Source organism: Rhopalosiphum maidis, chromosome 2 (genome assembly GCF_003676215.2).
Source record: "Rhopalosiphum maidis isolate BTI-1 chromosome 2, ASM367621v3, whole genome shotgun sequence".
In the NCBI taxonomy this organism is placed as follows: Eukaryota; Metazoa; Arthropoda; class Insecta; order Hemiptera; family Aphididae; genus Rhopalosiphum; species Rhopalosiphum maidis.
The window spans coordinates 88918033-88934055 of record NC_040878.1 but is presented as its reverse complement, the minus strand read 5'-3'; positions in this window follow the sequence as shown (position 1 = coordinate 88934055).

Below are 16023 nucleotides of genomic sequence, written 5' to 3'. Positions count from 1 at the left end.
GTATGCTTCAAATTAGTATGTAACACGACAAAACTTTTACGTACAACATACGAAATGCAATCGCTCCCGTATATTTAGGTACCTGGGTGGTTTAATTTTTTTCTACGGGTCACCGTCAACCCCGATAAAACTTTCAATTCCAGGGGTTTATTTTAACTATTAATTCACACGTGAAAAAAGAAACCCAGGAAAGTTTCACTGCTGTATAGTAAACGCCAAATCATCATTGAGTAGGTCACCATAAAATGTTAATGCAATGAAACCATTGTAAACTATGAAAAACGATTCCGACTGTCCATCATCCTATATTTCTAAGACTGGTTCTTTTAATTACCTAAACTGTTATTAGTAATTTATTTTTCAATTAGTACCTAATACAGTTGGTTGAAGTGGTTAAACTAAATTTTTTTAAAAGTTATGAAAAATCAAATATATTATACACACAATAATATTATTTTATACAATGGAGCATATATAACATAGTATTGAATTATGAGCCAATAGTCAATATCGACGTAACGCTACGTGTATAGGTTCGTAGTATTAATAACTTAAAATTAATCTAAATATTAATCTTAGATATGGTTTTTTTTTAATCTTGAACGTTAAGTTTCTATGAAAAATACTGTACCTATAATATGTATTTTTTTAAATTTTTATGTTTCTGTACCAATTTTTTAGAATCTTGTATATTAAAATTCCAAAGTTTTTACTCTAAAAAAAAAATATGTTATGATACATAAATCGATAAAAAATGTGAAAAGTTTATAAATATATACACGAAATATTTGAAATATAAACATATTATTTATAGAAAATTATTTTTTGAAAAATTCATTCAATTCATTCATCATTTCGTTCGGAATCTACAATTAAATTACTATTTGAAAAAAATTGTTTTTCTTTTTGTTCTTACTTTATTATACGATACTGTAATTAAATAATATATAATACTAAGCTATATTATACTGGCGATAATCGTAGAGATCGATTTTCTAACGTACCAATAATGTGTTGGAAGTTGCCATCAGTTTGCCCCTTAATAAATAACAGGGAAACTTAATACCTACTGACGACGCTCAATTATTATAGGTTCGACGAGTTGCTGTAGAAATACTAGACACATCATGGTTTTGATACTATACTTATTTATTTGGGTATCTTATGATAATTGTGAATATTTAAAATATTTTTTGAACATTTATTTAAAATCAATGAAACATAAAATCAATTCACATAATATAGGTATACTGATGTAAAAATAAAGGAATATACAAAATAGTTGAATTTCTATACAACACCACTCGATTTTCTGAGAACAACGAACGGCCTCATATCGTAATCAATATGCTAATAATTTATGATTAGATCATATTTTATTATATACTCAAACGCCTTACGTGATTGTTCGACAAAAAAAATTACCTTTTTATCTACTATATATTAATTATTATAATATTATAAATTTATAACTAATATATTATACTTAACAACTTAACCTGCTATACAATGATCCTAATGTTATACGAATACATCAGTACGTTTAAAAATTGGTGAAATTCATTTGACTTTTTAAAGTAATATCTTATTTAATAGTTCGATACTTTTTGAAGAAACTAAGAAACGTACTCGTGTGCGACGGACTGCGCGTGTTGCATATTATGATATAATGACATACTACAGTTTTTTTTTTTATGTACCCCCCTTATTATAATCAAGCATATTTTTAATGACCGATATTTTTAGATGGAAATGTTTCCAAAAAATTATGGCGTGCACCACGCGAAAATCGTTAAAAAAAACCGTCTCGCGTGTAGTATATTATAATATGTTATGATATACAAAATGCGAACGTCCGAGAAACAGAGCTGCAGACACTCGTTTATATTAGGTATACTTAATTTATAATACACTGTGCGAGTCGTCATTTTTAAAATACACTTCTATCGAGCAATCTGGTTCCTAAGAAATCTTCAATATTATATGAAACAGACGTGCGACGTATGCGCGCCACAACATAACACCTACTATACGAGCAGCAACGGAGTTCGATTTAAAATAATCAATATTGACCGTATGGCATAATAATATACTGTTTTTGTCTTGGGAATTTCAAGAACGACTATTTACGATCGGGACATGGTATAATACAATATATTATATTAAATAAATACAAACCTTTTTTTTAAAAAATGTATAGACATTTAGACTCTTAGTGCACATGTGTGCATACACCGCTTATTCATTATATACATTATAATAATATATTAGTGGAAATAACGACGATACAATATTGAGTATTCTGTAAGTGGAGCGTTTACCACAATAGGGCTTTCTATGGTTTGCAGGGGGTTTCTAGGCTGACAAGGTTGGCGGGAGGATATGGTACATAGGGGGTGGGGTATGTTAACGCGTAGTGCTAAACGTGCAGACCACATTTCGGCTGATAAAAAAATGACACGTTTTTGAAGAAATCTGTCGTGGGTAATATCCTACACGATAATATATTATACATATGTGATGAATATGTTTTACAGGTGTTCTTTTTTTCTGGTGCGAGGAGGGAGGGGGGGCGAAGACCGGAACCCATCCGGTCCGTCGGCGACAACTATACAATACATTACATTATTATGTACTCATGACACTCGTGTATTTTATAATGTATAAGCCCTGTGAGTTGGTCAATCTGTTGGATGTGTACGGGATCGTGATGCGTAACTAGTTTATTATATGTCTTTATATAATATAATAAATGCCGGTTTTTCGTTTACTTTCGCTTCGACCGGCTTATTATGTGTTTATGTGTTTTTTGTTCCTTTCAGAACTAGGTCCTCCCGGTTTCTCCGAAAATCTGTTCGAAATATAATAATATTGTCATATGGACTCCATATCCCAGCAGTGTATACTCTACATGCGGTACATAGTGTTACGTACAATAAATCATTATATTACCCATATTGGTACAATTAAAAAAAAAAAAAAAAAAAATGCACCGTAAAGAGAAATATAAAACCGATCAAGTCTATACGATGTATACTCAACGACAAAGTAGTATTATATTATATAATTGGTATTATTGCTGTGATGTGCTAGTACATTATTATTTGTATGATGATATTACTAATTATTCTCCTCGACCCCGTCAACAGTCTTAACTCAAAAACTTACGTCTATTCTTAGAGACGGCAATATGATAAGTAGTTCAACATTTAAAATGTTTGTACGTAAATTATATGTCTATAAATCGGCTATCACAGATTTACTGAGAAACACATTAACAATAAATGAATACATTTCGATTTTTTTTCAATTTAACTATTTATTTTCAGGTATTTATAATATACCTAAAATACTAAACACTATTAAAAAAAATTATTCAATATTTCTTTCTATTAAAATGTCGATATATGTAATTGACTCTATATTGTACAGGGAAATTATTTTATTAAATTATACTTACTATTTCAAAATATAGGTACTTATGTTTTTAAAATTATTTTTATGTACTTAATTTCCAATCTTTCGAAATAAAACAACATATAAAAAAAAAATTTATTTATTTTATCATTATATTTTTTTAATTTTTTTTAATGACAACCTATATTTTTAATTTCATATTCTGAAGCAGAATACTTTTGAGAGTATTACATTATATAAAAATCAAAATTTAGATAATTAGTTTATGAGTTATAAGTATTTTAAGTACCCATTATTGGTAGAGGAGTGCAAAGGTACGGATGAGATACCACGCAAAACGTTTATCTAAACATTTTAAACTTTATTACTTTATTAACTAATATTTATAACTTATAATGTATTTGTTCAAATTTTGATTTATATATTATATCAAAATATTTAGAAATATATTTTACTTCAGAATATGAAATTTAAAATGTATGTTGTGATTTAAAAATAAAATACTTAAAAATTATAACGACAAAAAATATAAGTTTTCTTAACAAAATGTTATTTTAATTCGACTTGAAATGAAGTAATTTCTTTTTTTATTTAAACGTTAATATATTTTGAAACAATAAGGGTTCGACAAATTAAACACCTATTATACATTTAATGTCTACAGGTTTTCAAAATATAATTTTTCAGCATTTTGATATAATAATACACTATATACTACTTTAGGGATGCCGGTTAACAAATGAGATAACTATAGGATTGTTGATTTCTATCCATTGTTTTTTTCCGCAGCCGAAGAGTTCTTGTTTAACCCCATGGAATTTATATTCGCGTCGTTTATAATATTTTTCGAAAACTCCAACGTCGCGAGCTGTCTTACCTGTACAGCGATGAAAACAACGAAAGGCAGCATTCGGCAGAGGTCATGCTGAGTGAACCTGTCTGTAAAATACAAAAATAACGTTATCGAACATTAAAATAATATACAATATTATAGCAGGTATCATATTATTATACAAAAACAATAATAATAATAATACAATAAATAATGATGACGGCTGGTAGATAATAATATAAATAGTGTTTTACGATTTATATATTGTTTTCGTATTTTTTTTTCCGTTTCGTATTATAAACATTACACTGCATGGAAAAAAAAACGACTAACAAGTGTAAAATATGTGATGACATAAATTTCACAACGCGAAAACACGTGCAGCCCCGTGGAAGAACGACGGGCGTCCTGCAGTCCCGACGGACATCACTTCGAAAAAACTAATCCGTGTTAGGCACCTACATCGTATATTATATATATATATATATATATATATACTCGTACACATTACACGTGATATAGTAATAATATTTCATATAGTAGACGGTGTATCGATGTACGTGTATAATAATACTGTTGGGACAAACAGGTCTCCGGACGGGCGGCTGGTTTCTTTCGTGATGCGGCGGCGCGGTGTGTGGGGTTTTTACGGGACGGAGCCAGAGATTAGCGGATTTGGACGGTTTATAAGCGAGTAAAACACCGTGAAATTTTCTTTTCGTAATGGTGCCACACACGTGTGGTAAACAATATTATTAAACGTATATATTTGGGAGGCTAATCCGGGTGAAGATCGGACGTCGAGATCCTTTTGCGGAGCGTATATGATATAATTTACAGTCGTCGGCATATATATATTTTTATTATAAACACGCTGATGGGAGGTGGGGCTTTGTAGTAATTAGTCGAAGATTTACCGATCGATAAAGTCAAAGAATGTTTATATACATACATATATGTTATTTTTTTCATGCCTCAGTTAAATCGTTTTAAGATATCATGTATATATTATTAAATTAATATAATATATTATTTTTATGTCAAAAATCTTCGTGGAGTTGTTCGCAGACCATTTTTAACGCGTGTGAACATGCCCCTTTCCCGCTATCAAACAATCCCGAATAAATCATGATTTTATTTCCAAAATTTTTGAGTCACCTGTTGTTTTAATTGGGATTTCTAGCACTGCATTTCAGTCGAAAATAAAGAAAATAAAAAGCGAAAAACGCATGGTATACATAGACGACATAGTTACCGTAACGGATGCGCATCCGAATATACATAAATATTATAGTGCGTACACATACGGGCATGTGGTTACGAAAAATTGTGAGATACGACATTTTAAAAATCATTTAATATTTTCGCCGATAAACGTATAGCTGCACATATTTGTCAAACGCTATACATATAGGACACCTGCACCGAAGACCTCCACGGAACATAATATATACCTACTATATAGGTACCTACTATATAGGTAGCTGCGGCGGACCTGCGCCGATCGGTATTCTATTCTATGGCTTGCCATTATATATATTTCGCATATTTGTACCCGTCGCATTGTCGGTAATGCGCACATAATAATAATATAATACCTACTCGCGCGAATATTTTCCGACACGTATCGCGCCAGAAAGAAAATGACGAGAGAAACAAAATATGTGAGTAAACCGCCGTAGCGGCCGTCGAACACACACCGACGGCGGCGGCTGCAGAGTGTCAATACTTCACAGAATATATACCTACATACATATTTATATACACATCGTCGAGATACCTACACGAGTACGCGACAATCGAGTAAATCGCAATAAAATATTCGCGCGGCCATTGTCCCGCAGGCGGCGGCAGTTGCAACAGTCATTGATACATTTATTATTATTATTATTATCGTCGTAAAACCCGCGGCGTTCGCTGCGTGAAAATATGTGTCTATTCTACAGAACGTTTTGGTCGGTGTTCGCCGACGATCGGATTACCGTCCACGCAGACACCAAAATATAATGTTATTATATTATACCCGTGATGTTGTATAGGTAATAATATATATATATACGTCGCAAGCACAATCCGCGCCGTCGGAGCCGACACCCGGCCGGGACGTATTATTGTATCGGAAAATATAATAACTCGACGATGATACTGTGTACGGTAAGACGTCCCGACGACAACAGCCGATGGAATTTCTGAAATCGTGTCGTTCACGGACCGCGGACACTCACACAGAAAGAAGCGCGCACATGTCCGGTACGAATAACTACCCACATGTGCCGACCGGACGACGACGTTATTATCGTCATTTCCCTGTAAAACTCTATTTCTCAATAAACGAATCCGATGAGCGGCTGAGAGCGATTTTTACGCGTATTGTGGTCATCGCGAGATCGCAAACTATAAGTTATGCGATACAGTCACGTTATGTCGATTGCGTTCTGGACGCATATTTTAACAATTTGCACAACATGGAATACAACCTACGAATGACTCCGTCCCTGAGATTGGTCTATACATTTGGAGCGAAAATTTAAATTATGACAGACTTATTAATATGGCATTCAGGGGCTTCGAGTACAGGGGGGGCTTGGAGGCTGCAGCCCCTCCCCCCATGAGCTTGATAAGGTGAAGCTCAGCCCTTTAAAATTGAAATTGCTAATACAATTAAAATGTTATAACATACAAAACAACAAATAACTATTTATTAGTAATTATTTAGGTAAAACTGTACATGTGTTTATAAGATAGTAAACCCCCCATGACATTTTCAAAACTTGGCACCTCTGATGGCTTAGGTACTCATATCACGAATATGATTATAACACACAGTTTGATATTTAATTACGTTTGTTAGTACTTAATGTAAAAACGTAAGCTAATAATTCACATTAGTATAAAATATAACAAAAATAAAAACGAGTATTATTGTATTATTAACAATTTTGAGATTTGTATAAAACATATACTACACCAAATCACTATTATAAATTATTACATCGATAAATAATAATGTTTGAAAAATAAACGGGCCCGCGAAATCCTAATATGTGGTCCGCGATTAGAATATTGGAGAACGTAGATAGTCGCTGGCTTGTAATAAACAACTGGTCGTCTTGGTGATTTTCGATATCGTCTGGCACAGCGCTGTGACCGACGACGTTCTAAATAAGTTTGTTTATTTATTATCTAAAACTCCGAGACGCGTGTCCACGACCATCGTATTTTTCCGGACATCAAAATGACATCGCGACACAACGGTAGATCGTTCTCGTACAACCTATCACATTTATTGAAATCTATAATGGACCAGGCGATAGCTATCGAAAGAGTAATGAACCAGGCGGATGAGGCTGTCAAAAATAATATGACTTCCGATGAACAACCCACGGTGGTGCCTGTGGTGGTGCCCACGGTAGTGCCCGCGGTAGTTCCCGCGGTGGTGCCCGTGGTGGTGCCCTCGGTAGTCCCTGCGGTGGTGTCCGCGGTAGTGCCTGCGGTAGTGCCTGCGGTAGTGCCCGCGGTAGTGCCCGCGGTGGAATGTCACAACATCTTGCGATCGGTCGTCAATGAAGTCGTAGTAAGAGATAATTTCGGTCATATTGTCGGCTGGCTGGATCTGGATGAACCCCCATCACTCCCGGTACGATGCACTCCCCGGTTCACTCGTCGTCTTAAATCGGCGTGGCGAAGGGTAAAACGCGTTGTCACGGGAGCGTGTTGCATCAGACGTTAAGCTGGCCCATTCTCGGCGAGTGCACAGGACGACAGCGACAAAGTATGGGGGGGGGAAGGATACGAGAAAGTGCACGGACGGTGTCAGGCGGTATGTCGCCCGAGCACGTTCTCGCGATCACCTGCAGCGACGCGGCGGGTTTGCGGTCGTCGTGAACTCGCGGTCGCCGTGATGCGTCGACCCTCTGGCGGTTGTGCGGACGCCCGTTTGCCGAGGTCGCGTGGAACGACGGACGACGGAGACGCGGTGGCTAGTGGTACCGACGTGGGCAACGATCCCGCCCCGGCGGTACCGAAGACGACGGTGATGATGACGACTATTAACGACGGCGGCGGTGACTATCAGTTCGCGGGGTGAGTTTATAAAGGAGTTGGAAACGTGAAAGTCAGCGGCGCCGGACCCGTGGAATCTCGACGTTCCGGGGTTCGGCGGCGCGTGTGACTCTGACGGCGGCTACCGGAAGCGGACGCGGCCGACGAGTTGCCCGAGGGAGGATTCGCGGAGAGTATTAGGACTGCGGCGCGCTTTGTGGCGCAGTCCGCCGACTCTCTATTTCATCCTGTGGGGCAATACCGCCGGCCGAGTCTCGCCGCCGGTTCCGTAGCTCCGACTTATAAGCTCTTCCCGTGTTCCGGTCGCCACCGCTTGTCGTCAAAATTGTCACATCCGATGTCGTAGCGCATAACATCGCGCACTAGCTCCAAAATCTCCGTCTACCGTCACTTCCGCGCGACCGAGCCAACCGAGCCTCGCCATCCGTTATGGTCGACGCATCACGCGCCCGAGTAAACGAACCCGTGACATTCGTCGTTTGCTCGCAGGTCCGGTCGTGTGAATGTTGCAGAGGCGACCAGTGGTCATTAACTTGCAATTTTTCGCACCGAAAACGCCATCTCGTGTCCTTCCCCCCCTCATTCTTTGTTTATTGTGTCGTCCTGTCCGATGTTTTTGTTTTATTGTTTTTCTTAAAGCTATATTTTGCTACTTTTTTCTGATTTATAAACCTATTTTTTGTTTTTGTATAATAAGCCGCTTTTGGCATCTTATGTAAAAGCCACTTTGGCAATTTTTTTTCTACTCAAAATTTTTTGGCTACAACATATTCATTGTTTATCATTCTAAAAGCCACTAGCAATTTTTTCCTAATACATTTTGTTTTTTTCTGTACTAAATTTTGTGCCATTTTGAGCACCCAACTTTTTTTATGTAAAAAATGTTAATAAAATGTCTGATTATATAATAAAATTTTGTTTTTTTATTTTTATATTTTCAAGAATATAATACTTAAATTATGTTATTTAAGTAACGAAATAATGATTAATAAAATCGTTGATGTACAATACTTATCTATACTTAAAAGAATATTCGTTTGTATATAGAGAGTTACATGAACAACAATAAGTTCATGGTCGATGTATTGAACTGCATGCGCTATAAATACTAAATACGTATTAAATAATGTTTCGAGAGATATTGAAACATCGTAAACATTAAACGCTGTGAATTTTAAATAAAACAGTACAACACTGACGGATACAGCAAAGATAGATAAAAAAAACTAAGTATAATAAGGGATATAAATGTGTTATATGTGTTATGTGGAACATGAATGTCGTTAATCAGATCATACACAATATAATTAATAATGCAAATTCATAATTGTATTTTACATAGCTATGTCGAAAATTAAATATTTTTTGAAAGCATTACACAGGTTTGAATCTTCAAACCCTCCTCTATACGTGCCTGTACTGATACCATATTTTCTAAAATTTCCTTCTGGTATATTCTTATATGAACAAATTTTATAACAAGTACTGAACTTGGGAATCACTCCATTGCTCCATTTGTTATAGGCCGTATATATATATATAACCTATAGGTTTTAGGTAAATGCATCTATGCCGAGGTTTAACGTATCACATATTCACATAGTGTCTACAGAATATACACATGAGTCAAGAATATATTTGTATATATACACAAGTATAATGTACATTTTAAATAAATCATCATAAATATTAATTGAAATATTTACTGAAAATATTTTAAAATTCGCACTTATTGTTATGAAAGTCTACGTAAATTAAATCAACAAAACATATTATCGTTTAATTATTTTCTACACGAAATAAATCGTAATAGGTATTTTTGTATTAATAATTGAGCGATGTGGAAATAACATTGAATTATCGATTTTCATCAAACATTTAATATATGAGTAGGTAGGTAGGTATAGGTAAGGTTTTTTAATTTATACAAAAACAAACAATATTTTCCGCAACATTCCTCCGCTCAGAATTGTTTTTCGTATACAATGATATAATATCATTGAATTTAAATTTTACAAACTTTTACACATTGCAGTGGTCTACTCCATGACAAATTACACTATAGTACCTTTAGTATTCATTTCTTTAGGTATTTGAACAGAATAATGAACTGCACTTAGCATGCTTGTGCAGAGGCCCACGAAAACTTATAATTGTGACATATTTTAATTCATTATGTTATAGTAAATATTTTTAATAATATTTTTAATATTTTTATAGCATATTATAATATAATAATACATATGATCATTTTAGCTTTCGTCCATATAACTTATACGGGGTGATCAATTAAGTAAAACACTAATTATTAAAGAAAACATTTAAGTTATTACTCTTACAAAATTTTATGCCATTAAAAAACAACATTTTTACTATTTTATATCACTATCATTTTTTAAGTTTTGTTAACTTTTGAATGAAAGTATACATTTTTAATTACATATCCAAAGTAAAATACTATTCAGAATAGTTCGACATATTATAAAAATAAAATTTTGGACAAGTATAAATTATAAGTTATAACTGTTATAACTTATGTTATATATTCAATGTTCTAAGTTATAACTTATGAGCTATTAGTCTGTAATTCAACTTGTTTGTATCAAAGTAATCTAAAGAATATTTGGCTTTATAATATGGGATTAGAAAGTATAACATTTTCATTATAAAAACTAAAACATCTGAATTAATTTAATAACAATAAAAAAAATTATTTAATTTTTTTTTAGAAAAAAATTTTAAAAATGTTAATAGATTTTTTTTTAATGAGTATCTTACGTTAAATAAATCATCTGGTATGATATCACGTATAATACTCATCAATTACTTGTCTAGTAATTTAATAATAAATTTACGATCAGCTGAAAAGCTATTATATGCTAATTTTCAACAATTGCGAGAATTTAAATATTGTAATCAAGTTAACTATATATACAATTTTATAGACCTTGACTTATGGGACCACACATATACCGAGTAAAGAAAAATCTATTTGATACAATTTAAAAACGACGTTTTTGCAAAAAAACTAAATTATTATCACCTATTTACGCTATTATTATTATTATAGGTGACCGAACGATAATAAACCAGAGTGGAAAGCGATAAAATATTTACGCCCTCGGGTGGGTCGATAACAAACCAGTACCCATTAAGAAATATAGTATAATAGCTGTATAGGTAACAGTTGCCATTCGAGAAAAAAAAATTGAAATAAACATGCGTTTAACCATTTACCTTCGACAATCGGACACGGATCCGAATGTTTATATTATCGGCCATCGGGACTCACTGACTGCGCCCGTAAATATTTCTAATATTATAGTTATAGTAATGCAGTTAATTGCCGAAGATTTTGGAAAACAACTAATAGTATTATTGAGTGCGGGTTGTCCTCGGCGCCACTGATTTGATGTTTATTAAACCGTGCCTTTAGGATTAATTTTATTATTATTTATTTTTAGGTATATTTATAAAACGATGAACACTACATTGCTTTTCAGTAGCGTAAGGAAGAATTTCATATCGATAAATCGTCGGGAACGACAAGACTTTTTGCCGAATGGTACAACATAAAATTCAAAATTTACACCATACACCTTTAATTTTTACAGTTTACTTCGAAAACGTTGATAGCTAAAAATCACTCATTTTTTATTTGCCTTTTAAAATGTATTAAAAATTATAAAAATTATAATAGAATTTCATGAACTTTAAAAAATGTCTTACTGTGTGTTTTACTTTTGTTCTTTACCTATAGTTTTAGAATCCAATAAGTCGCAGTAAATTATGTGAACAAAAGTCAAAGATTATTATGCAGGAGGTATAGGTACATATATATATATATACATATATTGTACATCATATTGTACAGGGAAATTTATCAAGCATGCTTACATCCTTGTTTAATTTATTCAAATCATTATTTTTTATATTGTATAATATACATTGCATCATATTTAAGTTATTTATTTATAAAATAATTAAATTTATTATTGCTATTAAAATTTAAGTAATAATAAGGATGATAAATAATAATGTAGTCCATGATAATATAACGAAGATTAAATAAAAATTACGGCCATTAATATAAATATATAAAAATTTTATTTTTTATTTTTTAATAAGGGCTATTATAAAGGCTATTATAATATAAAATTTAATAACTCACAATTGATCATTCGAATTTTGATTTTGAAGCATCAGAATTTTCAAAAAACAATATTCCACATATGAATTACAGTAAAATTAATGTGTGAGAATATTGTGTTCATTAAACTTAAATTATGCTCAAAAATATTATAAATCAGATTTTGAATAAATGCATTTTTAAAGGATAAACACGATTATGGTGAATCGCTCTGTATGCCGATGTGTAATTATAATACAATAAATAGGTTTACGATTTAATATATTAAATATATTAACAATAATCGATAGTAAAGTAATAACTATTAACAAGTATAACATCAGTATTATAACTATTATTATTATAAAAACAAGCTTATGCGCGCACGGTGTACCTATTTATGTATAATGCATTATTTTACTGTTTCCGAAGACTTCAGCCATGTTAATCATGCATTCATACAATCATTATACATATACACATGACCTCCTGACGCTCTAATAATGCTATTCTAAATTCTAAAATCTAATATATGCCTACATAATATTACAATAGTATTATTTACACTTTAAAATCCAATTAACCAATCATTAAAATATGTACACATTAAACATTAATTATTATCCATTTTGGATTTTTTTCACGGAAATGCGGTTCTATAACGGCACAAGAATCGTACCTATAATGACCTAAATATTTTTTTTTTTAAAGTAAACTATTAAATTCATCCTGCATCCTGCCGAAAAAACGTGTGACACGTTTTTGTTTGTTCGTTATTGTTTTTACGATTTTTAATTTGACGGAGCGTCCGTGTCGGTAATTGAACGCAAATCGCCAATCGATTCAAATCGTCTTGTAAAAACAGACATAAATAAGTAATATCTGTAATAGGTAACTGTAATATCTGTTGACTGTTATAACTTACCCTTATTTAAAATACACAATATTAACGAGAGCGCATGTGTCGTGGCTTATATGTTATTAATATAATATAAGTTTTATTTACCACCGATGCGAAACGGTCCGTTTTGGCCGTTTCACGGTTGTTGAAAAACGAAAAAATGTGGCCAAAAATCACGAATTTAGATAATGAAAAATATAAATTTAAAAAAATAAATATTGTTTGTACACATCCTTTAGTATTTTAAATTATATATTTTTGACAAAAGCACACATTTAAATTACAAATACACATACATTTTAACTTATATCCCGGTTTTTCAAGGGGATATGCAATAGGAGTAAATAATAAATATTAGCCCCCCATGGTTACCTGAAATAAACACTGCTTGATAAACATCTCATTACATGTTCAATATTTTTCTCCTGGATAATATGTTTAATACTATTAGTTGGTATTAATTTAAGAAGATTTTCATGATGTATAATTTTAAATAATAAAGCTATGGTTAAAAATAATTATATTATATCACAACAAAAAAATATTATATCAAAAATAAGGTATACACGAAAAGTCGCAAATATTTGGAGTGGGTTTTTATTTAATTGCCAGACATCACTTGATGACGTTTGTGGACTGATTTAATTGTCGTTGTGTATTACCATAAATATATATATATAGTACATACCTAGGTTTAAGTATATAGTTTTATCAATAATATTAACCCAAAAATACCTAAGTATAATCGATAATCAACTATTCGCGCCTAAACGTAAATGTATAATATTATGTACTTTATAGGTATATTGATATTAATAAGTACCGATGCAATGATATTTACTCAATCTTATAAAATTTTTATCATTGCATTTATCCTAATTATATTATAATTTTCTAGAACTAACCGGAGTTTTATCATCATTATTGTTATGCTATTTATTATATCATTTGATGTACAAAAAGTTAGTGTTTTGTCAAATACCACAGGGTGTATAAAAAAATAAAAAGTAAAACAAATTTTTTTTTTTTGTAAATTACGATTTTCCAATATTTAATAATATTATCGTTTATGTCCGCCTTATTTTGTTCTTCAACCACTGTGAGCGTAATAATATTATAATATATAGGTACGTAGTAGGTACGACAATATGAATAGAACGGTAAAGTCGTCCCCGTTCGCGTATACGAACATTATTATGGGTACCTTATCTCGTCGGCAATCGCGCACGATTTCCATACACTCGCGCACCTGCCCGATCGATAAGTCGTTAAATGATTAGTATATAAAGTTATAACTTATGTTACGGGCGGGTACTCTCATAGCGAGCATTTAAATATTATCAAGGTATTATATCGTATATGTAAAAAAAAAAAATAATAATATCGAATATAATATCATCGCCACGCTTATAATTTGAGTACCTATATGGGCTATATTTAATATTAATGATCGACGTGTACGCCTTCGACAAATCACTGATTTAATTTAATTCACTCGTTTGTAGAAAGTATACGGCCACGTTCAACACGTTCAAAATCAAATAGTTTACGATCGGCCTCCCACGTTCAGATGTACCATTTACCATAACTTGTTATAATTTGTTAAAAATATTTTTGAATGTGCTTCAAATAGGTAGGTATTTCAATTTTAAATACGTTTAAAAAACACTTAGACTATTAAATTAAATACTATAATAAATGTTTCTGTAATTTGTTTTTGGTTCATTTACACATTTATAAGATATGTTTAATACAATTGTTTAAATTGATTGAAGTCAATGGATCATAGATTTTTTATTTCGTACTATAGGTAGAATTTATCGTATTTAGTGTTTTTAAACGCAAAACTGTGAGTATAAGTAACTATGTAGTATGTTCTAATTATACTTTTTATGTATTATTATATATGTTTTAGTAAATTGCATAATATACATAATACATGTGAGTTTTGGGATCGCACAAAAACTAAATTTATCGTCGCTGGCGAATCAACAATACATACGATATGTATACGTATACAGGTACTCCCCGTCGTTTATCACGCGTATTTTTGTCTTAGTTTACCAGTTATCTGGATCTATTCCAATAACTAAATTTCGGGATAGTTATTGTAGTCATACATTTTACAAGGAAATTTTTTTCTATCAACTTTATAGTTACCTCCTTCTCATCGTCAAGCATAAGTCATATAAATCTAAAAGCATACTCATATAGTTATATCTAAGTATACTATGTTCTCCGACCTTACTAAGATCATGACTGAGACCTTACTAATCATTCAAATGTCTTCACTGGAATTGAGTAGCAGGTTTATATCCCGATATTCCAAATGATCAATTAACTATCCGACTTGACCAAACATTTTTCTTTTCTTTTTTCATCGAGTGGTTCGGAATCCAGAAAACACATGTAAATTAATTATCAAATTATTTTTCTGATAATAATAATGATAAAAATAATCCAATATCATTATCAAGTATTAAAAAATAACAACGCGTATAGCCATACCATTGATATTTTATGAGACCGACGGATTGACGTCGACGCGGTCATAACAACGTCATCACAAGTTCGTGTAATATTTATGAGCTGAATAATAATATAATAAATTAATAATTTATAATATACTATCATTAAACACGTGTATAGCTCATTATTTATTTTTTAAGATAGTGTTAAATA